This window comes from Apodemus sylvaticus, unplaced genomic scaffold (assembly GCF_947179515.1).
Source record: "Apodemus sylvaticus unplaced genomic scaffold, mApoSyl1.1 scaffold_325, whole genome shotgun sequence".
Taxonomy (NCBI): Eukaryota; Metazoa; Chordata; class Mammalia; order Rodentia; family Muridae; genus Apodemus; species Apodemus sylvaticus.
In genome coordinates, this window is record NW_026263361.1 from 29,531 (window position 1) to 53,637 (window position 24,107).

Below are 24,107 nucleotides of genomic sequence, written 5' to 3' on the forward strand. Positions count from 1 at the left end.
TAATGCAAAAATCTGTTCACGAGTAGGAAGGAAATCTATTAAGTAAAACTTGTGTATTCGTGCACAATAAAAAGCCACTGAAAATAAAAAATTCCCAACACTCGGGAGGCAGAAGCAGATAAATCTTTAGAAGGTCAAGGCCAGTGCGGCCTATGTAGCAAGATCCAGACTATATTAGTGAGACTCTGTCTCAAAAATGAAAGAGGAGGGGGGAGAAAATCTAAAATCAATAAAGCTAATGTTATAAAGGGTTTGCTGTTAGATTTGCTTAGGGGACATCTCATCACAAAAAGTAGAATTAGCGAACGGAGGTCGCTTCTAAAGCTCTGCGTGGGCCATTTAGAAATAAGCATTTAGAATGTTGGGGTGTAAATGTTTATCCGCCACGATTGACCCCCCTTTAGGACCATTCACATAACAAAAGGAGACAACATTGTCTTAAAAACAGCCATCAAGCCCATTTCCAGGGAATATTCCTCTAGCCACTCCAAGGGGGCAGTCCAGGATCGCAACCAATGTTAAGTCCTGGCTTGCTATAAAGTTCTTCGGTTTCTTGGGGGCAGGGAAAAGGAGCATAATCATGCCAGATGAGAAGATCGCCCTGGGTAACAGCTATTTGAAAAGAACAGCACTGGTGTGCTTAAATAATTTTGGCTAGCCTGGTCGTGGTGGCACATGGCTTAAATCCCAGCACTGAGGAGGCAAGGCATGCGGATCTCTTGAGTTTGAGGCCAGCCTGAACGAAACCAAAAGAAGGAAAAAACAAACAAAAAACCAGAAATAATTCTGGCGCTGTCGTTGCTTTGTAAAAAATCTCTCATCTATTGCAGTGGCCAGATTGAAAGTCCAGTTTCTGATTATTGTTCAAAGTATGACCTGGCCTCTGGAACATAAAAAGTTTGAGGTGGCTATACCTTTTTCTTTTCTTTTTTTTTAATTTTTTTTCTTTTTTATTCGATATAATTTTTTATTTACATTTCAAATGATTTCCCCTTTTCTAGCCCCCCACTCCCCAAAAGTCCCGTAAGCCCCCTTCTCTTCCCCTGTCCTCCCACCCACCCCTTCCCACTTCCCCGTTCTGGTTTTGCCGAATACTGTTTCACTGAGTCTTTCCAGAACCAGGGGCCACTCCTCCTTTCTTCTTGTACCTCATTTGATGTGTGGATTATGTTTTGGGTATTCCAGTTTTCTAGGTTAATATCCACTTATTAGTGAGTGCATACCATGATTCACCTTTTGAGTCTGGGTTACCTCACTTAGTATGATGTTCTCCAGCTCCATCCATTTGCCTAAGAATTTCATGAATTCATTGTTTCTAATGGCTGAATAGTACTCCATTGTGTAGATATACCACATTTTTTGCATCCACTCTTCTGTTGAGGGATACCTGGGTTCTTTCCAGCATCTGGCAATTATAAATAGGGCTGCTATGAACATAGTAGAGCATGTATCCTTATTACATGGTGGGTAATCCTCTGGGTATATGCCCAGGAGTGGTATAGCAGGATCTTCTGGAAGTGAGGTGCCCAGTTTTCGGAGGAACCGCCAGACTGATTTCCAGAGTGGTTGTACCAATTTGCAACCCCACCAGCAGTGGAGGAGTGTTCCTCTTTCTCCACACCCTCTCCAACACCTGCTGTCTCCTGAATTTTTAATCTTAGCCATTCTGACTGGTGTAAGATGAAATCTCAGGGTTGTTTTGATTTGCATTTCCCTAATGACTAATGAAGTTGAGCATTTTTTAAGATGCTTCTCCGCCATCCGAAGTTCTTCAGGTGAGAATTCTTTTTTTAACTCTGTACCCCATTTTAATAGGGTTGTTTGGTTTTCTGGAGTCTAACTTCTTGAGTTCTTTATATATATTGGATATTAGCCCTCTATCTGATGTAGGATTGGTGAAGATCTTTTCCCAATTTGTTGGTTACCGATTTGTCCTCTTGATGGTGTCCTTTGCCTTATAGAAACTATGTAATTTTATGAGGTCCCATTTGTCAGTTCTTGATCTTAGAGCATACGCTATTGGTGTTTTGTTCAGAAACTTCCTCCCTGTACCGATGTCCTTCTTTTTGAGCATTAGTCAGAACCACACACGTGGTATTAAAGAGCTTTTCCTCAAAGTATATGAAGTGATCTCTCACTGAGAAAAGGGTGTTATTTCTATAACAAAATAGATTAACAAGGGCAATCAGAGCCCGGCGGCCCACGCCTGGGATCCCAGCTCTGGCGGGGTGGGAACGCAGCTACACACGGAGTTTAAGGCTAATCTGGGTTCCCTAAGACCATGTCCAAACAAAGGAAATGTCTCATAGACGAATAGTGACATAGATTACATTCTAGTAATTTAAGGAAATGACTATAGACTAATAAACAGAGTTTATATAATTTTTATAGAATCAGAGCTCCTATCTGTACTTATACATGAAAGTAGTTAGGAAAAATATGCTCCATGATGTGGACTTTTTGGATGGCTTTGGTTTTGTCCTTTATTAATAGAGTTGTGATCTATTTTGTCATATTTTACAAGGACTTGAGCAAGACTCTATATACCTTCAGCATGGTACTCTGACCCAGGTCCTCAGATAATACTCCCACTGCGGTGAGGTTTTATTATGATTTGGTAGGATGGTACTAGGTATCTTCTTAACTGGGGGCCCTGCACTCTGGGGGACTCAAGTATACAGATCTGTACCATGAGGCAGTGGTTAAGACTTTAGCATTCTTGTATCTAACTTAAGGCTCTTAGTCTTCAATGCAGAGACCTCAACAGAAGTGGAGTAAACAGAGGTGATGGCGGAACCTAGAAGCTGACAAAATTAGTTTGGAAAAGAGCTGGCTCTGCGCATGACAGAAGGGAGTGGTGGAAAGAAGCTTTCAGAGACAGGCACTGCCCAGTAGGCAAGGGTGGGCATTTTACAGACTACAGTTTATACTTAACATTCATTGCCCTGTGAGGTCATGTCCACATTCTTTCTCTCACCCTTGGCTGTCCAGATTAAACAGGGACAGGGGTGGCAGCAGCTGCTTGAGCTACATAGACCCTGCTCTTGTAAATAAGCTCCAGACTTTCTCTGCCTATGGTGAGAGAGCTTTGACTTGAGCTTTGGTTCCCACTAGTAGATTAGAGAGCAGCTAGCTATGTGTGGGGTGAATGGTGGATGGCGCATGGCAGCTTCAGCCCTGGGAATCTGCTTCTTGTCCTTCCCGAGGTTTAAGCTGAGAATAGCTTTCCTCTCATGGAGAAAAAGAAAACCTAGCAGTTTCAGCTGGTGCTACCAACAGCTATAGCAGGTTAATAGCCTGGGGTTTGGATCATTGTTTTGTTTTGATTTTTTTGTTGTTGTTTGTTTGATTTTTTTTTGTTGTTGTTGTTGTTTTTTGTTTTTTCGAGACAAGGTTTCTCTGTGTAGCCCTGGCAGTCCTGGAACTCACTCTGTAGACCAGGCTGACCTCGAACTCAGAAATCCGCCTCCTCTGCCTCTCAGTGTGCTGGGATTACAGGCGTGCGTCGCCACCACCACGCTGCTTGGGTCATTGTTGAATTGCTGGATTTGCGGGTTACTTTTTATGTTAAGCTGCTGAAAAGCTGCTGTAAACATACAAACAATATGATGCCTTCATAGACTCATGGGTACGTGTGAGGTTCTTTGGCTTTTCCTGTGATGTCTCACCTTCCAGTTATTCCATCAGCAGTCACAGACGTAGGCTCCTAGCCACTGTTGATAGCAGCAGCTGCTGGTTTCCCACTTACTCTATAACTGCCAAGGTGATGGACTTGTGAATGGTAGTACGTGGTCCAGAGCCCTGTCTTGTGAATCACAAACTGTCTAATGATAACAAAATGAAGGTTTGATTACCTTGTAGGGAGTCTTTTTGTTCCTGAGATAAGGTTGCTTAGGCTGGCCTTCGAACTTTGAGTCCTTGAGCCTCAGTCTTCTGTGATTAAAATTGTATGTATATACCATTTTATGTTCTGTGGTTGGTCTGTTTTCATCATGAATATAGATTTATAGAACGCTCACCAAGGACTCATACTTGTCTCCTGTTCAAAGACAGGGCTAATGAAGCCTCCAAGGAAAGATTAGAGTCCGGAGACATTTGACAGTTTGGTGTAGTTACTTTGTACTTCTCTACCCAAATTAACTCCTTATTTTATCTTTTTATAGTGCCGGGGGTCAAGCTCAAGACTTACATGTGCTTGGTAAGCAGTCTACCCTGATCTCAAGTACTCTGGCCTTTGGGGCTTTAAAAATTATCATCATCATCATTATTATTAAGACAGCATTACATCGTAGGTCATCCTGGCCTACACAGTCCTGCTTCAGTCTCTGGAGTGCTGGGATTGTAGGCCTATGCCACCTTGCCTATTCAAAATACTCTCTACAATACAAACAAACATGAAAGGAGGAAGGGCTGCTCTGGGAAGGAGTACAGGGACTATAGAAGAGATGAAAAGGTCATTGAAGAATGTGATCAAAATTATTCTATATATGCATGAAAATGGCAAAAGATACAATTTTTTAATGAGAAACTTGGGATAATGACAGCAAAAATGCGGGCCTGGAGAGATGGCTCAGCGGTTAAGAGCTCTTCCAAAGGTCCTGAGTTCAAATCCCAGCAACCACATGGTGACTCACAACCATCTGTAATAAGATCCGACACCCTCTTCTGGTGTGTCTGAAGACAGTTACAGTGTACCCGTGCACAAATAAATCATTTTTTAAAGTAAAAATACTGCTTTTAGTTTTAAACCTTAGATTTATTTATGTCTTGTGCAACTAACACTGGGTTTCAACCTTGACTATTCTTATCAATTTGTTTCTTTTCCCTTGCTCCAGATGATGCTGTCAGAAGTCATGCTGCTTGTGAAGATATAAACTGAACCCTTTTGATTCTGTGAGCTTATTAAACAATATAATTTTCAAATCACAGTAAAATCTTGGTAAGTGACTCAGTGACTCTACTTGGCTTGCTCAGGTAATGAGAGCAGACCAGAAAGTTGATCTTAACTAAGCATCAGTTACTCCAGTTACTCACTGTTGAAAACACACTGAAATACCTTGACTGCCCTTTCCTCACCTTCCGTGTTTAGAGGTGTTGAAATTGGAAATTGTCTAGTAGAAGATAGATTTGAATTTAATCTAGAAATGATGCATTCCCTGCTAAAAGATTTTTTTATTAAAGATTGTGTGTGTGTGTGTGTGTGTGTGTGTGTGTGTGTGTGTGTGTTAGGATATCAATATGTAGCGCAGGCTGGTCTAAGACATAGCAGTCCTTCTGCCTCGGTCTCCTTATCCCTGGTAAAAGCATGACCTAACACTCTTGGAGTATAATAGATTCTGAGAACATACTTTTCCTGATGATGGTAATTACCGTTGTATAAAATATTATTTATTACATAACATGTCATCTAGGATGCTTTTTCAATACACAGATTGCTGGGAAGTCAGAATTTTGTCATTTGTCAAGTCTGTTCCTTACTTACACTGTGACTTTCTGCTCAGATTCAGCAACACGCCAGGATAATCATTGTTTCCATGGCCACCCTTGGAGGCAGTTGAAAGCCTGGGTAAGCTGTTAATACTCTGGGTTGAGGTTTCTTACTCTGTAACTAAAGGAAAGTGGTCACATGTGGCATTTCCAGCCTTCTTCAATACATAGTATGTGCTTACTTGAGATTATTTTAGGTGTTAAGAAAGCCCTGCTCATGGGGCTGGAGAGATGGCTCAGCGGTTAAGACCACTGGCTGTTCGTCCAGACGTCCTCAGTTTAATTCCTAGCAACCATATGGTGGCTCACAACCATCTATATATAAGCGATCTGATGCCATCTTCCAGCACACAGGTGTACATGCAGACAGAGTACTCGTATACATTAAATAAATAAATAAATAAATAAATAAATAAATAAATAAATAAATCTTTAAAAAAGAAAAAGAAAACCGTGCCCTTATGGAACTTTTCTTTTTTGTGGGGTGAAAAAAAGAGATAAATACTAAGTGTATGATTACCATATATATGTATATGCTATATTATATATATATAATATATATGTTATATATATGTATATATGTGTGTGTATATATACATATATACATATTGTTTTCCCCTTTATGATATGAAAAATTACACCGCATAGAGTTAGCCAAGCATAGTGGCTCATGCCTGAAGTAGGAAGGTTATCAGTTTGAGGCTATCATAGTCTACATAGTAATCTCCTGTCTCAAAACAACAGCAGCAGACACCTGAGTTAATAACTGAAGCAGTGTCTTCTGTTTTCCTCTCTTCTTTCTACTATGGTTTCTGTTTATTTTTTAGACTTCACTGTCCTTGTAGCCTGGAGCATTAGTGCAGCATGTTCACAAAGTCGGTCATTTCCTGCCAGCACAGCTCCTGAGTACTGGGACCACACGTATGCACCAACATGCTCATCTCTGCCACTAATAGCAGCTACTGTCGCCTCCTCACGAAATGATGGCTGACCTAGGTGAGTGGGAAAAGAACAGGTGGTGGTCTAAAGACATCTTTTCGTTGTCCCTCTTTTGAGTAGACTACAAACAGCTTTTTTTTTTTTGTGTGTGCTACACAGGGTTTTGGACATACTAAACAATTCCTCTACCCCTGAACTGTATCTCTGGCTTTAGGGAAGATACTTTGGAAAAATGGTTTAGAGTTTGCCAGATCCTATGAGTGAGGGACCTCAAACGATAAGAGGAGGGTACTCCTCAATGGAATCGGTAACCCAGTCAGCAAGGTAAGTAGGAAAATCCAGGCTAATGTTGACCTCCCTTTTTCTCGGGGAGACTCTTAGAAGGGCCATCTCTAAGCACAAGTCATCTGACACTACATATATCCTTCTCAGATGGTTTGGGTAGATCGCATGCTTCCCAACCTGATCACCAAGCTCAGGGCCACAAGAGCTAAAATGACTCCCAAGGAAAATAAGCTGGGTGCAGGAAGCTCCTGGGTTGTTTTGCTTTTGAGTTGAGGGTGTACCTAGTTCCTGTTTGTGCTCTGTCATTGAGTTATCCCACAAGCCCCCATTTTCATTTCATTTCAGTCATTTTCTCTCTCTCTTTCTTTTTTTTTTTTTTTTGGATTTGATTTTGTCGAGACAGGGTTTCTCTGTGTAGTCCTGGCTGTCCTGGAACGCACTCTGTAGACTAGGCTGGCCTCGAACTCAGAAATCCGCCTGCCTCTGCCTTCCAGAGTGCTGGGATTACAGGCGTGCGCCACCTGTGCTACTGCATAACTGAGTGGTTGTACCAGCTATGTGGCCTGTAGAGCCTCAAGTATTACCATTTGGCCTTTTTAGGACGTTTGGCCATTGCCAGGGTAAGTTAAGTCCTTTTCCCATTTTATTTTATTCCCATGGTATTTGCCATTGTAACTGATTCTACAAATTGAAATCAGTTTCTTCCTGAATTTCTTCCCGGAAAAATGAAGATTAAGATTGTACTTTGGGGGCTGGAGAGCTGGCTCAGTGGTTAAGAGCAGTGACTGCTCTTTCAGTGGTCCTGAGTTCAAATCCCAGCAACCACATGGTGGCTCACAACCATCTATAAGGAGATCTGGTGCCCTATTCTGGCATGCAGGCATACATGATGGCACAGCACTATATACAAAGTAAAATCAAATAAAGAACTCTTTACAAGAAAGGGGGGTGTATATTGACACAGCAGGCTCTGGTGGTGCCCTCCTGTGATCTCAGCATTTGGGGACTGACATCCTGAAGAGCAGGAGAACAAGGCCTCAGTAACATGAGACAATCTGAAAAAAAATGCAAAGTCCTTTTCAGACTGACTGTGAAAACAGAAGGAGCTCTTTTCTATGCTCCTGGTAGCCAAGTAATTTGTTCTAAATGGCTCTCCCCTTTCTTTTATCTTTTCATAGATGCCTTTGAAAATCCAGTTATTTTGGTTTTTTGAGACAGGGCTTCTCTGTGTAGCCCTGGCTGTCCTGGAACTCACACTGTAGACCAGGCTGGCCTCGAACTTAGAAATCCACCTGCCTCTGCCTCCCGGAGTGCTGGGATTACAGCTGTGCGCCACCACCGCCCGGCTGAAAATCCAGTTCTTGTTTGTGTGCTTTTGGTTTTGAGACCTTGTTATATTACATAGCCTTAGCTGACTGCAATTTGCTATGTAAACTGTCTAGTCTCAGAGATTCGCCTCCCTCTTGCCACCTGAGTGCCAGGATTACACGTGTGCACCATCACACACAGCCTTATGTGGTTTTTAAAAGAATTAAGAAATTACTGTAACGTGTGTACATGGACATGTAATGTGATAGTTGAGCTTTTTATTACTCGGTGCCATTTATCAAGCATCTACTATAAGACTTAGACATGTAACTCTTCTGTTTGTTTGTTTGTTTGTTTGTTTGTTTGTTTGTTTGTTTTTTCTCGAGACAGGGTTTCTCTGTACAGCCCCGGTTGTCCTGGAACTCACTCTGTAAACCAGGCTGGCCTCGAACTCAGAAATCCGCCTGCCTCTGCCTCCCAAGTGCTGGGATTAAAGGCATGCGCCACCACCGCCCAGCTGACATGTAACTCTTCTGAAATTTGACCAAAACCTGGAAGAGTTGCCACTTCCATTCTCCAAAATGAGTTTTTCAAACATACATAACTTTACCCTAAACCACTGCTATAAGGTTTGGATTTTCTTTTTCTTTCTTTCTTTCTTTCTTTCTTTCTTTCTTTCTTTCTTTCTTTCTTTCTTTCTTTCTTTCTTTCTTTTTCCTCTTGGTTTTAATCTTCCGATGATATTGTGCTATATTGTCCAGACTGGTCTTAAATTCCTGAGTTCAAGTTATTGTGGCTTTTAGTGTACAACACTGGAATAATAGGAATGAAATTTTTATTGTTGTTTTGTTTCTTTTGAGAGGTGGTTTCTTTCTATTTCTCATCCTGCCTATCTCAGACCTCACTGTGTAGAACAGGCTGGCACTGGATTCACAGAGCTCTGCCTACCTATGCCTCTTGTGGGATAAAAATTCCATTCCTATTATTTTTCCTTTGAAAGTTCATTTATTTGAGGCTTTTTTTCCTTCTGTGACACAGGGATCCTTTGGAGATGGCTTTTTTCTTCTTTTATTTTATTTTTTATTTATTTTTTACTTATTTATTTATTTAGTTTGGCTAGGAAGTTGAGGAAGTAGCCTTGAAGGGGGCACTGTGGCTGTGACCCCCATCCCCCTGTTTTCTTCACGAGCAGCTCTCTGCCTTGTTTTCTTTGCCATGATTATTTCTTTTTGCTGTAGGTTGAAAGGAACAGAGCCAGTTGTCCATGGACTGAAACTTTTGAAACTGTGAGTCAAAGGAAAATTCACCTCCTTTTAAGCTGTTTGTCTCTGGGAAATTGTCATAGAGACAGTAAGGTTGCTAGCCATAGCGAGGTTTCTAGTTACGGGTAGAAGCATACCCCATAAGGGGTACCATTAGATGGTAAAAGCATAATTAAAATTGCCGCTTTCTCTCTTCCCTTCACTCCCATGCTGATTTAACACGGGACGTCCTAGTAAGCAGCTTGCTCTTAACACTGACCTATGTCCACAGCCGCTTTCGCACCTGCCATTCTACAAGTTGAACCTAGGGTGCCACACACGCTAGGCAAATGTTCAAAGCCCACTCTACCATCCCAGAATGTCCTTGTGCATGCTTAACCAGTGAGCTCTAGCCTCTCGTTTCTTTAAAAACATTTTTAAGTTGTTATTTTATGTGTGTGTGTGTATTTTGCCTATATTGATGTCTGCATCACATGCATGGATAGTAGAGTCCAGAGGAGGGAAAAAAGTCCCCAGGAGGAATGGACAGTGCTCTTAAGTACTGAGCCATCTTTCCAGCAACACCACCCCCGCTCTGCTACATTTTTTATGTAACTATTTGAAGTTTTTGAGTGGGGGCTGGAAAGATGGCTCAGCAGTTAGGAGCACTGACTGCTCTTCCAGAGGTCCTGAGTTCAAATCCCAGCAACCACATGGGGGCTCACAACCATCTGTAATGGGATCTGATGCCCTCTTCTGGTGTGTCTGAAGACAGTGACAGTGTACTCATATACATAAAATAAATAAATCTAGAAGAAGCTGGGTGGTGGTGGCGGATGCCTTTAATCCCAGCACTTGGGAGGCAGAGGCAGGCAGATTTCTGAGTTCGAGGCCAGCCTGGTCTACAGAGTGAGTTCCAGGACAACAAGGGCTATACAGAGAAACCCTGTCTCAAAAAACCAAATCCAAAAAACAAACAAACAAAAACAAAACAAAACAAAAAACAAAAAAAGAAGAGGAAGATATAGTAGAAGTTTGGGGGAGTGTTTTGTGGTGTTAGAGATTGACCGTGGGGTCTTCTGCATGCTAAGCAAATACTCTCCTGCTGCTCCCCCACCCATCTGCCCGGGCTGCCATTGAATCCACTCTGTAGTTCAGGCAACCTTATATTTTTGTTTTTCCTGCCTCGGCCTCCCAAGTAGCTGGAATTACAGGCAATTACGAGCCTTTGTTACCAGGCTTGACACTGCTGGCATAGGGACCTAGGACCTTAGGGACCAGCAGTCTACCCCTGGACACCAACCCTATTGTTAATTTTTAAAAACCTAGTGGGTCAGGGCACTTGTTATGCAAACATGAGGACCTCAGTTTCAGTTTCAACACCTACACAAAAGGTACAAAGACTACAAAGACGGCTCAGCAGAATAAAAAAGGCCTGCTGCTCAGGCAGTGGGTAAGAGTTCAGGTCAAGTTCCCTAGAACTCCAGCTCCAGGGGATCCAGTAGGATCTGGCCTCCATGGACTCACCCACACGGATACACATCAACTGAAACCCTAAAAATCAAAGCCTGGCATGAGCACGAGTACATGTAACCCCAGGGAGGTAGCTGAGAGACATGAGGAGCATTGGGCCTTGCTGCCACTAAGTCTAGCTCCAGGTTCAGTAAGAGACCCTGTGTCACAAGAATTAAGTAGGTAGTGATAGAGTAGGGCTCTTGGTCCTCTGGCCTCTACACAAACGTTCCCATGAATGCATATATGTGTAGGTACATTACATACATACATATATATATATGCGCGCGCGCGCGTGTGTGTGTGTGTGTGTGTGTGTGTGTGTGTGTGTGTGTGTAGCAAAATTGAATTATTCAGAAATCCATAGCTGCTAACTGGAATGAGAAAGCCAATTTTGATATGCTCCTATCTAACTACCTTTGTTCTTCCCAGGCATATCATGCTATCTGTCTGTCTGTCTGTCTGTCCACCCATCCGTCCATCCATCCATCCATCTGTCTGTCTGTCTGTCTGTCGGAATGACTATCCCTTCCATAGTCTCAGTGAACAGAAGTGATGAACCCGGTGATGTTGTAGCTACCATCGTTCATAGCATTTTCTCCTCTGTAGTACTTTCTGTCGAGGGCAGCTATGTACACACTTCCTAATACTTTTCTTCCTTTCCTTATCTTTCCTCTCTTTTCAAAGAGTTATTTATTTAGCTTTATGTGCATGAGTGTTTTGCCTGCATGTAGGTATGTGTATGTGCTGTGCATGTGCCTTATTTCCAAGGAGGTTAGCAGAGGATGTCAAATCCCCTGAAACAGCTTGCAGGCAGTTGTAAGCAGGCACATAGGTCTGGGGCATTGAACCTAGGTTTTCAGGGAAAAGCACTAAGTGCCTTTACTAGCTGAGCCAATGCTCCAGCTCCCTATCCTAATCTTCTGAAGATAGGGAACAGGCCAGCCTGGTCTATAGAGTAAGTTCCAGGATAGCCAGGGCTACTCAGCGAAACCCTATCTCGAAAACAAAAACAAAAAAAACAACAAAAACATATTTATGCACAAACAGAACAGATTAGGACTGTCCCACCACTACCCCGGGCTGGAGAGATGGCTCAGCTGTTAAGAACACTGACTGCTCTTTTGGAAGTCCTGAGTTTCAGAGGTCCTGAGTTCAAATCCCAGTAATCACATGGTGGCTCACAACTATGTTTAATGAGACACCCTCTTCTCATGTATCTGAAGACAGCTACAGTGTACTTACATAAAATAAATAAATAAATCTTTTTTTTAAAAAAAAGAATATTTCCCCTTCTTATCCTATTTTCTGTTTTTGTTTTAATAGCTATTAGGTATTAGCTATTAGGTATTATTTTAATAGCTAATAGTATTAGGATGACTGGTATTCAATTGTAGGAAATTTTGAAAGTTCTGTTCACATTTTAGATTGGGGGGGTGCAGGTTTATTGCATAGGTTAGCCTTGAATCGTTAGCCTGAAGCAATCCTACTGCTTTGGTTTTCCGGTTAACTGGGCCTATGGGTACATGCCTCTGACGTTTGGAAGTGAGGTGAGAGTAAGTACCAGACGAGAACTAGTCAACAGTCATTACTGCCTAGACCTGGTGGCACACACCTTTAGACCCTGTACTGGAGATCAGAGGCAGGTGGAGCTCTGAATTTGAGTCTGCTTTACATAGCAATTTCCAGGCCAGCTGGAGAGCCAAAGTAAGACCTTGTCTTAAAAATAGCCGTAGAAGCCGGGTGGTGGTGACGCACACCTGTAATCCCAGCACTCTGGGAGGCAGAGGCAGGCGGATTTCTGAGTTCAAGGCCAGCCTGGTCTACAGAGTGAGTTACAGGACAGCCAGGGTTATACAGAGAAACCCTGTCTCGAAAAAGTAGAGAGAGGACTTTTCACTGACAGTATGCCAGTGTAAGGGTAGAAGCCATTGTGCCCTTGCACTGGGTGTGACTGTTTTCTCCCTAGCAAGATCTTAAAATTCAATGGCCTCCCATAGGGTGAGTCAGTGGGTGATGGTGCTTGTCACCCAACAAAGTGACAAGCTGGGTTCAAGCCCCTGAAAACTACCCAACTGAAGGAGAAAGCCGGCTTCCACAAGTTATCTTTTGCCATCCGCCACACTGCAGCACATGGGACACCCACTGATACAAGAAAATATAATTTGAGACTGTTGAAGCGTAGCCTCCTATCAAGAAATGAGTCATAAAAAGGCCTTGTAAAAGAAGAATACCTTATAGGTTTAAGACAAGCATGGCACTGGAAGAACTTTTAAGACTACTTGCAGGTTTTTGGATTATTAAAAAAAAAAGTTAGCTATCTGAGTCTTTGCAAAACTTTTCATTTGTATATTTGATTTTGTAGCTTGGTGAGAAATAGAGTTTCACTGTTGATCAGATTGGCCTCAAACTTACCCACATTGCCTCAGCCTCTTGCTAGAAAATGATTTTAAATCCTCTCTTCTTACCCCATCTCTAGAATTGCGTTTCCCTCACTGTTATGTTTTCTATGTGTCCATGTGTGCATACATGGAGGTCAGAGGTCAATATGGAGTGCCGTCTTCTACCTTGTTTGAGACCAGATCTCTTTTTTGTATACCACTGTATACAATACACCAAGCTAACTGAGCGTTCAGCTTCCAGGAATGGTTCTGCCTCTATGTCCGTCTCCTCATAGGGGCACTGGCTTACAGATAGATGTGCCCACTTTGTACTGGGGACCTGGGATTCAGACTCAGGTGCTCATGCTTGCCCAGCGAGCGCTTTTACCACCAAGCCATCGCCCTAGCCCTGCTCTTATCTTTCTGGCTCAGCTTTTTTCTTTTCTTTTCTTTGTTTTTGTATTTTGTTTTTGTTTTTGTTTTGTTGTTGTTTTGTTTTGTTTTTTCCAAGACAGGGTTTCTCTGTATAGCCCTGGCTGTCCTGGAACTCACTCTGTAGACCAGGCTGGCCTCGAACTCTGAAATCTGCCTGCCTCTGCCTCCCAAGTGCTGGGATTACAGGTATGTGCCACCACCACCCAGCTCTGGATCAGCTTTCCAAGTGCTGGGATTATTTGTTTAAGCCACCATGTTAGGCCTGCATAGCTTTCTTTTATTTTTATTTTTTTTAAGTTTTATTTATTTTATGTATATGAGTACAGTGTAGCTGTCTTCAGACACAGCAGAAGAGGACATCTGATCCTGTTATAGATGGTTGTGAGCCACCATGTGGTTGCTGGGAATTGAACTCGGGTCCTCTAGAAGAGCAGCTGTGCACTTAACTGCTGAGCCATCTCTCCAGCCCCACATAGCTTTCTTGATTGAGATACCCTTATTTAACATCAGGGATAATACTCAGCATTGGCTTTTTCAACTGAAAGAGTACAGTCGGTGCTTGTACTTAAGGCAAGTGGATACATGGAACTATATCTTGCCTCAAGAAAATATAATGAGAGTCCTTGTTGTCTTTGGGATTCTCACCTTTTTGGTTTGCTTAAGACATTGTCTAACTATATAATGTAGCCAGATGGACTTTGAGACCCCATTATTTTTAATGTTTTTTATTGGTCTTTGGTGACCCCCAAAGAGTTTTTTTTAAAGATTTATTTATTTATTATATGTGAGTACACTGTAGCTGTCTTCAGACACTCCAGAAGAAGGTGTCAGATCTCATTACAGATGGTTGTGAGTCACCATGTGGTTGCTGGGATTTGAACTCAGGACCTCTGGAAGAGCAGCCAGTGCTCTTAACCACTGAGCCATCTCTCCAGACCTTTTCTTTTCTTTTCTTTTTTTTTTTTTTTAAAGACAGTGTCTTACTCTATGTCGTAGGCTGGCTTTAACTCATCATCATCAGGCCTTCATCTCCCCAGTGTGAGAATTATAGACACACCTATGCTCTGTAATGCCTGGCTTTTTTGTTACTGTGTGTGTGTGTGTGTGTGTGTGTGTGTGTGTGTGTGTTCCTAAATACCACAGGCTCATGGATGTTTTCAGAACTGACCATTTGGTCTTAGATAACCAGTTAGTGTGTCCTTCCCTAGTGAAGACTTAACTCCCACTTGAGGGATCCCCTTAGATGCTTGCAGTTCTTTCTGTAGGGTTGGGGCCCTGTGAGTTTTCCTCTGCTTGCTTCCCTTCCTCCCTCCCTCCCTCCCTCCCTTCCTCCCTTCCTCCCTCCCTTCCTCCCTTCTTTCCTTCCTCCCTCCCTCCCTTCCTCCTTACCTCCCTCCCTTCCTTCTTTCCTTCCTTCCTGTCTGTCTATCTTCCTTTTTACTTTATGTTTATGGGTGTTTTGCCTGCATGCATTAGCTGTGTACCACATGTATGCAGTGCGTGATGAGACCTGAAGATGGCCTTAGATCTCCTGAACTCTGTTTACAGATGGTTGGTGGCTGCCATGTGAGTGTTGAGATTCTAAACTGGGTCCTTTAGACTAGCAAGTGGTTTGAACCGCTGAGCCATTTTTCTAGCCCTAAATGTACTTGCTTAATTTTTCTGTAAAGATAAGATTTTGTTTCCTGATCCCATCCCACTCTCTTGGTATTAGGGATTGAATCCACAGCCTCATTCCCAGACCTATGTTGCTTTTTGGTTTTGAGGCAGTTTTTCAGTAGCCCAGGCTGGCCTTAAAGTTTTGAGTTTCCTTACTGCTTGCTTTGTTTTACCCCTTTGATACTATATGACAGAAACACTTTTAAGGGAGGAGGGTTTTTTTATGTTATTTTTTATTTAATTTGTATGTAAGCAAATGTGTGAGTTGGTTTTCTTCTTTCACTATATAAGTCCCAAAGATTCCATAGACATCATCACTCTCACCAAATCACCGGGTTTTTTTTGTTTATAACACTGTCCCAATAATTAAGTTCCGGATGATTTGCTATGTCAGTCTTTCCATTTAACTTTCAGGAATCTGAGGAGTTAATGTTTCCATGACTATCTCGGAAGGAGAGGTGGACAAAGGAACAGGTAGCTCACTCCTGCAGGTGAGTGACTGATGCCTATGGCTGGAATCATTTACTGGTGTCGTGTGGTTCATGCCTGTACCGCCACCCCTTGACGATGAGCCAGGAGGACCCAGGCAGGGTTGCATAGCAAGACTTTTCACTAGAAAAGAAAGGGCAAGCAAACTTACCTTTTTTTTTTTTTTTGGCTGTTGGTTGTATGGCATTTGTTGTACTTATTTGCTTTTCTAAGCCTGAGCCAGCCTTACATTTCCAGAAAAGCTCCCTACTTCCCAGGGATTCTGAATTCAATTTGTTAACTTTGCTGTTTTTTTTTTAACTTGTTTTTTTTGTTGTTGTTTATATCATTAGTGTTCTCTCTCTCTCTTTCTTTCTCTCTCTGTTTTTTTTTTTTTTTTTTTTTTGAGACAGGGTTTCTCTGTGTAGCTCTGGCTGTCCTGGAACTCACTCTGTAGACCAGGCTGGCCTCGAACTCAGAAATCTGCCTGCGTCTGCCTCCCAAGTGCTGGGCTTACAGGCGTCCACCGCCCGGCTATTTCTATGTTCAAATTGAAATACAGTGGGAAATGATTGACAGTTTGTCATTTTTTGGATGAAATCATTAATGGTTCTTGCCTGTTTCAAACTAAGGAGATCTCAAACATACATCGTGTCATTAAATATCATTTAGTGGCATAATTTTAGAACTGATGCACAGTATCCCCCCCCCCATGGTTAGAGGACATTAATTTGCATTTCTATTTACACTCATCACAGTTGCGGTTCTCCCTTCTATACCTCTGTTCTCATGACCTGGAGACAGAATTCAAGACTTACCAGCTAGGCAAGATACTTGCACTGCGCTGCACCCCAGTCCAAACTGCTCTTCAATGTATTTACATAAAGCAACATACAGTAATTATTTCTTAAATTGGATGTGAGAGCAGCCATATTTCTACGTTGATACCTGGAGACTTTATTAAGATTTTTTTAACACTCACAGATTGCAAGCTGAATGTAGGGGCTCATATCTGTAATCCCTGCATTTGGAAGGCTGATGCTACAAAATGGAGGCTAGCATACTACCCTGTCTGATCCTATGATCCAAAATGCAAATTCAAGGAAAGAGCAATGTCGCTTCACTAGTTGTGAAAGCGGAACATGATCTCCTTTAGTGTTTTACTTTGTGTTTCCTTGATTCCTAATTAAATAAAACAGGCCAAAGTGTTTCTTGGCTCTTGATTTTGAGCTTTCCTCCATTTGATTTTTTACAACATTATTGTTTGTATCTGTGAATGACTGAGTGCAAGTGCCCACGTGTGGAGACAGCAGAGCATCTTTCGAGAACTGCCTTTCTCCTGTCTCATTGAGAGTGTGTCTTCTTCTCCAGCTACACTGTTCATGCTCCAAGATTGCTGGTCCTCATTTTTACCGCTGCACTCGAGGCTAGTTTGCCTGGGAGCTTCAAAGCAGTTAGTTCTGTAGGGGTGCTGGGTTACAGGTGGCTTGGACCGGTAAAATCCATCTTTTTACATGATTAGCCCCTTCCCGCTGAGCCATCTCCCCAGCTTTCTTCACCTCCTGTGCAGTGTATAGTCTCAAGTGTAAGGCAATTAGAATTCAAATTCTGAGTCGATATTCTGTTTGTTTGGTTAATATACTTTTGTGAATTTGACTTTTATTGGGGTTTAATGGATGGAAAAGATCACTTTCGGAGATAATTGTTTCGATTTGGTTTCTTTGGTTGTTTTTAGAGACAGGGTGCATAGCCTAGGGTTAGGGTGACTTGAATCTAATTATGTATTCCAGGCTAGTCACAAACTCAGAAGTTCTTTTGTTTTAGGGTTAAAGCTTGAATCATTAGCTTTTATCTTATGTTTCAGATAGTTTGTCTGGCCTAGCCTACAACTATTTTTGTAGCTTAAGCATTCTTTGTGACAATAGTTTTTTGTTTCTTTTTGTTTTTCGTTGACACAGTGTTTTGTTGTATAGTCAAGTCCAGCCTCAAATTCAGAATCCTTATCATAACCTCTAGGGACTAGGATTACTGGCACATGTCACCAATATGCCTAATTTGTATTTATTTTTCATGAGATGAGCATAAGTATAATTTCCCATAGTTTATAATGCACTTATTATATATTTTTGTTTTGAATTATTTTTAATGATATTTTTATCAACAGAGCCTCAGTATACACTAGGCAAACATGCTACCTACTTAGGTATATCCCTAGCCTTCACAAAGTTCTTATCATAGCTTGTCTTCCGTGAACTCTGGGCTTGTACATGCTACCAAAGTAAGTAGCAGTGTACCACTGAGCTGTATCATTTCCTTCTCTATTTTTTAACATTTTATTTTTAGATCTCACTGAGTTGCCCAGGCAATAATTAAACTCAACTCACTCCTCTATAGCCTGCGCAGTCTCGAACTTGTGATCCTCCTGACTTAGACTCAATTCCACACCCCAATGCCTGCAGTTATAAATGTGCGCCATGATTTGTGACTTATTTCTTGCATACAATATGTATATTTTCAATTTATATGTATGAGTGGCTTGCCTGCCTGAGTATGTTTGTAGACCTCATGTATGCCTGGTACCTATGAAGATCTGACAAGGGCATTGGATCCTTGCGACTGTAGCTATAGATGGTTGTGAGCCTCCGCGTGGATGCTGGGGATGGCCTCTGCTTGCCAGTGCTCTTGCCCCCACTGTAGCTAGTGTTCATGTCAGCACATTCAACCTGGGGGTGTGCTAACACTGAAGATCTAGTACTGAGTTTCCAGTGTTCGCTTCTAACCTGATGGAAAAGAACGTCCCTCTCTGATATCAGCTCAGCTTTGCTAACTAACACAGGCTTTATGCTCTCATAGAGATCTTTGAGTTTTCATATAGGGAACGACAGTAGATTAGGTTTCATGGGCCATATGGGTTCTGCAGTTGTAGCATGTAGACAAATATAGTCAATGCATAGACACAAGTTCGTTTGTGTTCCAGGAAAACGATTTGATAAAAAGTGTGTGAGCTGTATTTGTGACCAGTACCTGCTTTGTTACAGTTTGCACCTTGTACCCTTTGTATTTATATTTCCAATGTCCGTGCATCTGATCCTCTGCTATAATCTTGTGTGTGTAAGTGCATCCCATGCCGACAGTACCCACAGATGTTAGAAGATGGGTGTTAGATGCTGAGAACCAGAGTTACAGAACCTGGGTCCTCTCTAAGAACAGGAGGTGCTCCTAACTGCTGAGCCATGTCTCCAGCCCCTCCTTTGTAAATTACTGGAAGTTTGTGTGTGTGTGTGTGTGTGTGTGTGTGTGTGTGTGTGTTTTAATTGTTGCTTGTTTTCTTTTCTGAGGCTCTGGCTCTGTAGTCCAGGCCTGGAACTCACTGTGTAGCTCAGTTTAGCTTCCTACCTACAGTGATCCTCATGACTCGACTGGACCTAGAGGTGCTACTACAGTCGACTGGAATGGCTATCTATCGATTCAGCTGGTTCACTCCAGTTTTTTGCTGATAACGGGTTTCCTTAACAGGCTTTGTTTTGTTTTGTTTTTTTCAAAGAACAAACTTAGCTAACGTAGGGGCTTCCTCTTTCATTAGCTGGGTTATAAAAGTGTTTTGTTACGTTAGTATAATTCCAAGTAGCTGCCTTCCTTTTATTCTAGCTTACAGTGATAAAACACTGACCGAAAACACGTGGGGAAGGAAAGCGCTGATCTAACTTATATGTCAGAGGGAAGCCAAGTCATGAACCTGGAGGTAGGAAATGAAGAGAGCATAAACCATGCTGACTGCCTTGTCCCCCTGCATTGCTCAAGCTATCTTTGTCACACAGCCCAGGCCCTCCTGCTGAGAAGTGGCACTAAGCACAGGTCATTATAATGGAGACAATTCTTCAGTTGAGGTTTTTCCCTTCCCAGGTATGATACAAAGCGAAATTAGCTGTCACCATTTGAGAGGGTGTTCCTCTTGAACCATATTTCATTATAGGAATAGGCTTACGTGCCTGGAGCTTGTCTCTAGAGTATCGTGACTGCTTCAGCTTCTATCTGGGTCTCTGTGCATGTCACCTTGCTTCTGCTGGATATGGGTGTCCTCATAATGTAGCCTTTACCTCCTATTGACTTCAGTCTTTGTTTCACTCCTCCCTTAAGCGTTTGTGCTCTGTGGGCATGGCCTTCTTGCTCCCTGCACCTTTCTCTATACAAACTGTGCTGTAGCTCTCATTGCTCTCTAGTGTCACTAGTTGTTAAATCTCATTCCTCTTGGCTTGTTATATTCCTGTGAACGTAGGTGTAGCAGATCCTATTTGTCAGGTCCTAGGACATTTTCTACTATTGCTCATTATATGTGAATGGATTTTCTCTTTATGTAATACATAAAGTCCAAATTGCTTCAGCTCCAAACAATCAGCTAATGTAAATATAATCGCGATTATTCAGTTACTGTAAAACCCTAAAAGCAACTCAGCCCTGGAGTGGTATCATATCCAACTAGCTTTGGACCTTGCCCATCACACAGGTAATTCTGAAACCCCGTTCTCTTAGCATCGTCTTGCTTTCTCCCTGCTGCTAACGGACTTCCCCCATCCTGCCTACCTACCGTGGATGAAGGGTTCTGTTCGTTCATGGCTCTTGAGTCATTCCTTTGCACATTGGTTCACAACTTGATTTTAGCTCTTTTGCTTATTCTACGGACTATAGTATTTTCATATTTCCATTTACCCCATTCGCTGATTTTTGTTTCTTTGTTGTTTTTTTTCTATTTTATTTTTGAAAGGTAGCATCCTGTAGCTGGCATCAAAGTTCCTATAGTAGGTGAGGCTAGTCTTCCATTTTAACCATGATATCTCTGCCTCCCAAATATGAGATTACATGTATACGTCACCATACCTACTTTGTTTGTATTTATTTAATGGGTACTGGGGATTGAACCTAGGGTCTCACTCACAGTAGGCATGTGTTATCCTGGAGCTATAGTCCAACTCGCTGTGTTTTGTTTGATATTTTAAATTATATAGAATTTTTCACTTTGCCCTTGTTTGAGGAAAACTTTTGCGGCAAAACAAGTCTTAGAGCTTGACCCACTTATGGATCCATGTCCTTGATTCTGATCTTTTTGTTGTGTGTGGTGCTGCTGGTAGTGGGACAACCTGACCCTGGCTTGGGAGGATACATACTTAGACGCAAGAATATTTTATTGTTTTTTCAAGTTTCCTTAGATATTGGACATGGGGAGCACAGATACTATTTTTTTTTTTAAATTTTGAATTGACTTAAAACTGATTAGACTGAATTAAAACTTTACATTGCAGTAACTTTCAAGTCTCTCAAAGATTTACATTCTAGTGGGCGGAAGTTGTTGCTTGTTTTGTTTGGAATATAGTTTGGTTTTTTTCCCCCTAGCTAAAGTCTTAGCTAGCCTTGGTCTCCTGAGTGCTGGGATGCTGCCGTCATAGACCTGTACCACCATGTGTTACAGGACAAGGCCATGCAGCGCTTCCTCCATCTTATAGTCTTACCAAGGCCATTGCATGTTTAGCTAGAATTTCCTCTCCACAATAGAGAATCTTATGAGAATTCTTGGAACCCAAGGTCAGAATGTCCTACCTAACTTACCTTAACTTCTGGTAAGTTGCCTCTTTGTGCAGGAGCCCCTCCTGCTAACTTATCTCAGTTTCTCTTAAGCTGCCTGCAAATGCAGAACACCCTCCAGGTAACTGCTCATCTAAGTGTCTGTTATGTTAAAGGGTTTTCTTCTTGTGATTCCGCTTCCCCCAACTGCCAATTAAAATGCCTGGATATATTGGGGGTTTTTTTTTAACCTTCAGAAACCTTGTACTCTGGACTCTCACTGTCCCGGGGTGCCCAAAAACTTGGGTAGAGACCCAGCAGAATGCAGACTTCCAGTTGACTATAAGTCCTCTCTGGGCTCCCGATAAGTAATGCTAACCCCATTGACTTCCTTGGTTCCCCTTCTCCCCTGACAAAATCTAGGGTGTTTTTTTTTCTTCTTCTTTAAATGTTCTTTAGAAATATCAGAGAATGAGTCCTACTTTTTTGCTGAGAAGGACTGTAGCTCAGCTGGTAGAGCACTTGCCTGGTCTCTGTGAAGACCTCCGAGGAATCCATCGCTGTTGGGCTTACAGGGTGGCACAAGGCAGGGCATGAATGTTTTAGACGGTGTGTCTTCTCCTTTGCTTTGCCTCTTGCCATTTTTTCTTTCCTTTTCCTCTTGTTTTCTTTTTCTCTTTCTAAGGCCTCGTTGGCATGTCTCTGTTTGGCCTGGAACTTAACTCCCTACATCCTGCTGGCCTCCACCTCTCAATCATGCTGCCCCTGCTCTCTGGGAGCTGGGATTATACATCTATGACACCGTGCACACCTTCGTGGCTGTGGCTTACCAAATTGTCAGAAAAAAAGAGGATGCTTTCTTTATCCACTTCTTTAAACCCTGCTCCCACTGGGAGGCTGCTGTGCTTTGTTTATCTTTGATTTGTTTGTTGGAGTCTTACTCTATCACTTGGGCTGATCTGAAACTGAGGATAATTAATACAGCTGCTTCTGACTCCTCAGTGTTGGGATTAGACACGAGCCACTACGAGCCCTTGCTATTCTTCTTCCATGGATTCCTATAATAACCTCAATAATATAAGATAATAATATAAACTGCATGGTTTTGGCCCCCCTGCTGTAGGGAGGTAATGGTGGCTGTGATGACATGTAGTTCCAGGTGTAAAGGGAGCTGGATATGGTAGCATCACTTACGATTGGTAATTTGGACTGGAGACACTGTACGAAATGGAGTAGCAGAAGTATATGTTGATGCTATGGCCTGTGCCATGCATAGATTACCTAGCCCAGCTACCTTGTCTCCGTACTTAGTGTTTGTGCTTTTCATCCTCTGTTAGGTACCAGCTTTGCCTTTTTTTCTAGTTCACATATTTAGATAGCTTTTGTATTGCTTCATCTTTCCCTTAAGTTTTGCTTGCTTATGCTTTCCTCTTAGTTTCAGCCCTCATAACCTCATCTTTGTTTTGCGTGTTGGCTTTCCATGTATCTTTCTCCTTTACCTCCCTTTACTGCTTCCTATGATTAACCCCATTCCAGTAATTGAGAATTCATTGCTAGACCTGTCCCGTTCTAGATCAGTGAGAACACTTTGGAGATCTTTGGTGTTACGCCTTTCGGTTATTATGACGCTGCCTGTGCTTTTGCTCTGCTTATTTCTTATGGTTTCTAATGCACAGTTAAAATGTATAGTTAACAACTGACTTCTTCCATCCTCTGTTTCAGGGGTTTCAGGTGCAAATGCCTGCAGGATCCTGATGGGGTACATGTGTGAGATGGTTCCTGGTATTTTCATATTCTCTCTCTTTCATATTCTCTCTCTCTCTCCCCCTCCCTCTCTTCCTCTTTCCCTCTCTCTCTCGACAAGTGATGGATCTAAGGGGATGGGAGAGTATTTGAGACCCTGACCAGTTTAATATGCACAATGCATCTAAGAGAAAGGCTACTACTTGGCTGCTGCTAATTGTCTGGAAAGGTAAATCCAGGATTGCCAGGACTTCTGGTTCACTACAAGGGAAACTTGAGGAGCTTCAAAGTTTTTATTGCTTTTCATACCTCACACAATAGAAGAGTATGTCCATAAATGCTTTAATAATCTTACAGTCTCTGTCTATTTGCAGTTGTATTACTGTGACGTTAACTGTGTTCTTTTGCTTTTAACCAAGGGTATGTGGGACACTTCTGTTCTACTTAGATCAGCCCTGCTACTTTCCTTTGGGCAGAGTTTAGAACTGGACCACAATGTGGATACATCTATCTATGTAACTTAGGATGAAATAATCTAGGAAAAAATAGGTTTTTATACATATAGAAAAGCAGAAACAGTAGCAAAGAAAAATGCTGGTTTGTCTGTTTAGGGATGGAGAGCTGGGATTATATGCATTAGCCATTATGCCTGGCAGAATCTTGGGGTTTGTTTGTTTGTTGTTTTTTGTTTTTCAAGACAGGGTTTCTCTGTGTAGCCCTGGCTGTCCTGGAACTCACTCTGTAGACTAGGCCAGCCTCAAACTCAGAAATCCGCCTGCCTCTGCCTCCCAAGTGCTGGGATTAAAGGCGTGCGCCACCACTGCCAGGCTGTTTTTTGTTTTTTAATGTTCTTCTGAACTATCAGAAAGCAGGTCTAAATTTCCAGAGAACTGTTTCAATTAGTTGAGTATTTGGCCACTATATTTTGCCTTGGGTCATTTCAAGACAGTAGAGGATGTGGAGTAAGCTAGAAAAGGTACGTCTTACAGGCCACTTCTACTGAGACCGAGCCAAAGCGGCGCCATTTTAAGAGAACATTTAGAATTTACCACATTGTATGCTAAGCTGTTTGACTTTTTAATGTTACTTACCC

General features: G+C 42.1%; 1 long non-coding RNA gene across 1 annotated transcript in view; it reads left to right on the forward strand.

Moving 5' to 3' along the window:
• The window catches only part of LOC127676184 (uncharacterized), a 36,197-nt gene extending 12,650 nt beyond the window's left edge, over window positions 1-23,547 (forward strand). The window contains exons 2-10 of the long non-coding RNA XR_007975700.1: window positions 4,164-4,198; window positions 4,836-4,939; window positions 5,502-5,566; window positions 6,315-6,483; window positions 6,586-6,750; window positions 9,258-9,305; window positions 15,662-15,738; window positions 19,364-19,457; window positions 22,994-23,547. This is a non-coding gene — a long non-coding RNA (uncharacterized LOC127676184). The remainder of the gene's footprint in view (window positions 1-4,163; window positions 4,199-4,835; window positions 4,940-5,501; window positions 5,567-6,314; window positions 6,484-6,585; window positions 6,751-9,257; window positions 9,306-15,661; window positions 15,739-19,363; window positions 19,458-22,993) is intronic.
• The last annotated feature ends 560 nt before the right edge of the window (window positions 23,548-24,107 follow it).